Below are 2,893 nucleotides of genomic sequence, written 5' to 3' on the forward strand. Positions count from 1 at the left end.
AACAGAGAACATCCCTGGTCATCCTTACTGACTCTGATCTGGAGGACTCACTAAACAGAGAACATCCCTGGTCATCCCTACAGCCTCTGATCTGGAGGACTCACTAAACAGAGAACATCCCTGGTCATCCCTACAGCCTCTGATCTGGAGGACTCACTAAACAGAGAACATCCCTGGTCATCCCTACTGTCTCTGATCTGGAGGACTCACTAAACAGAGAACATCCCTGGTCATCCCTACTACCTCTGATCTGGAGGACTCACTAAACAGAGAACATCCCTGGTCATCCCTACTGTCTCTGATCTGGAGGACTCACTAAACAGAGAACATCCCTGGTCATCCCTACTGCCTCTGATCTGGAGGACTCACTAAACAGAGAACATCCCTGGTCATCTCTACTGCCTCTGACCTGGAGGACTCACTAAACAGAGAACATCCCTGGTCATCTCTACTACCTCTGATCTGGAGGACTCACTAAACAGAGAACATCCCTGGTCATCCCTACTATCTCTGATCTGGAGGACTCACCAAACAGAGAACATCCCTGGTCATCCCTACTATCTCTGATCTGGAGGACTCACCAAACAGAGAACATCCCTGGTCATCCCTACTACCTCTGATCTGGAGGACTCACTAAACAGAGAACATCCCTGGTCATCCCTACTGCCTCTGATCTGGAGGACTCACTAAACAGAGAACATCCCTGGTCATCCCTACTACCTCTGATCTGGAGGACTCACTAAACAGAGAACATCCCTGGTCATCCCTACTGCCTCTGATCTGGAGGACTAACTAAACAGAGAACATTCCTGGTCATCCCTACTGCCTCTGATCTGGAGGACTCACTAAACAGAGAACATCCCTGGTCATCCCTACTACCTCTGATCTGGAGGACTCACTAAACAGAGAACATCCCTGGTCATCCCTGCTACCTCTGATCTGGAGGACTCACTAAACAGAGAACATCCCTGGTCATCCCTACTACCTCTGATCTGGAGGACTCACTAAACAGAGAACATCCCTGGTCATCCCTACTGCCTCTGATCTGGAGGACTCACTAAACAGAGAACACCCATGGTCATCCCTACTGCCTCTGATCTGGAGGACTCACTAAACAGAGAACATCCCTGGTCATCCCTACAGCCTCTGATCTGGAGGACTCACTAAACAGAGAACATCCCTGGTCATCCCTACTGCCTCTGATCTGGAGGACTCACTAAACAGAGAACATCCCTGGTCATCCCTACAGCCTCTGATCTGGAGGACTCACTAAACAGAGAACATCCCTGGTCATCCCTACTGCCTCTGATCTGGAGGACTCACTAAACAGAGAACATCCTGGTCATCCCTACAGCCTCTGATCTGGAGGACTCACTAAACAGAGAACACTCCCTGGTCATCCCTACTGCCTCTGATCTGGAGGACTCACTAAACAGAGAACATCCCTGGTCATCCCTACTACCCTACCTTCGTCCCTACTGCCTACTGCCTCTGATCTGGAGGACTCACTAAACAGAGAACATCCCTGGTCATCCCTACTACCCTACCTTCGTCCCTACTGCCTACTGCCTCTGATCTGGAGGACTCACTAAACAGAGAACATCCCTGGTCATCCCTACTACCCTACCTTCGTCCCTACTACCTACTGCCTCTGATCTGGAGGACTCACTAAACAGAGAACATCCCTGGTCATCCCTACTGCCTCTGATCTGGAGGACTCACTAAACAGAGAACATCCCTGGTCATCCCTACTACCCTACCTTCGTCCCTACTGCCTACTGCCTCTGATCTGGAGGACTCACTAAACAGAGAACATCCCTGGTCATCCCTACTACCCTACCTTCGTCCCTACTGCCTACTGCCTCTGATCTGGAGGACTCACTAAACAGAGAACATCCTGGTCATCCCCTACTACCCTACCTTCGTCCCTACTGCCTACTGCCTCTGATCTGGAGGACTCACTAAACAGAGAACATCCCTGGTCATCCCTACTACCCTACCTTCGTCCCTACTGCCTACTAGCTCTGATCTGGAGGACTCACTAAACAGAGAACATCCCTGGTCATCCCTACTACCCTACCTTCGTCCCTACTGCCTACTAGCTCTGATCTGGAGGACTCACTAAACAGAGAACATCCCTGGTCATCCCTACTACCCTACCTTCGTCCCTACTACCTACTGCCTCTGATCTGGAGGACTCACTAAACAGAGAACATCCCTGGTCATCCCTACTGCCTCTGATCTGGAGGACTCACTAAACAGAGAACATCCCTGGTCATCCCTACTACCCTACCTTCGTCCCTACTGCCTACTGCCTCTGATCTGGAGGACTCACTAAACAGAGAACATCCCTGGTCATCCCTACTACCCTACCTTCGTCCCTACTGCCTACTGCCTCTGATCTGGAGGACTCACTAAACAGAGAACATCCTGGTCATCCCTACTACCCTACCTTCGTCCTACTGCCTACTGCCTCTGATCTGGAGGACTCACTAAACAGAGAACATCCCTGGTCATCCTACTACCCTACCTTCGTCCCTACTGCCTACTAGCTCTGATCTGGAGGACTCACTAAACAGAGAACATCCCTGGTCATCCCTACTACCCTACCTTCGTCCCTACTGCCCTACTAGCTCACTAAACAGATCTGGAGGACTCACTAAACAGAGAACATCCCTGGTCATCCCTACTACCCTACCTTCGTCCCTACTGCCTACTAGCTCTGATCTGGTGGACTCACTAAACAGAGAACATCCTGGTCATCCCTACTACCCTACCTTCGTCCCTACTGCCTACTAGCTCTGATCTGGTGGACTCACTAAACAGAGAACATCCCTGGTCATCCCTACTACCCTACCTTCGTCCCTACTGCCTACTAGCTCTGATCTGGTGG

Source organism: Oncorhynchus tshawytscha, linkage group LG03 (genome assembly GCF_018296145.1).
Source record: "Oncorhynchus tshawytscha isolate Ot180627B linkage group LG03, Otsh_v2.0, whole genome shotgun sequence".
Lineage (NCBI taxonomy): Eukaryota > Metazoa > Chordata > Actinopteri > Salmoniformes > Salmonidae > Oncorhynchus > Oncorhynchus tshawytscha.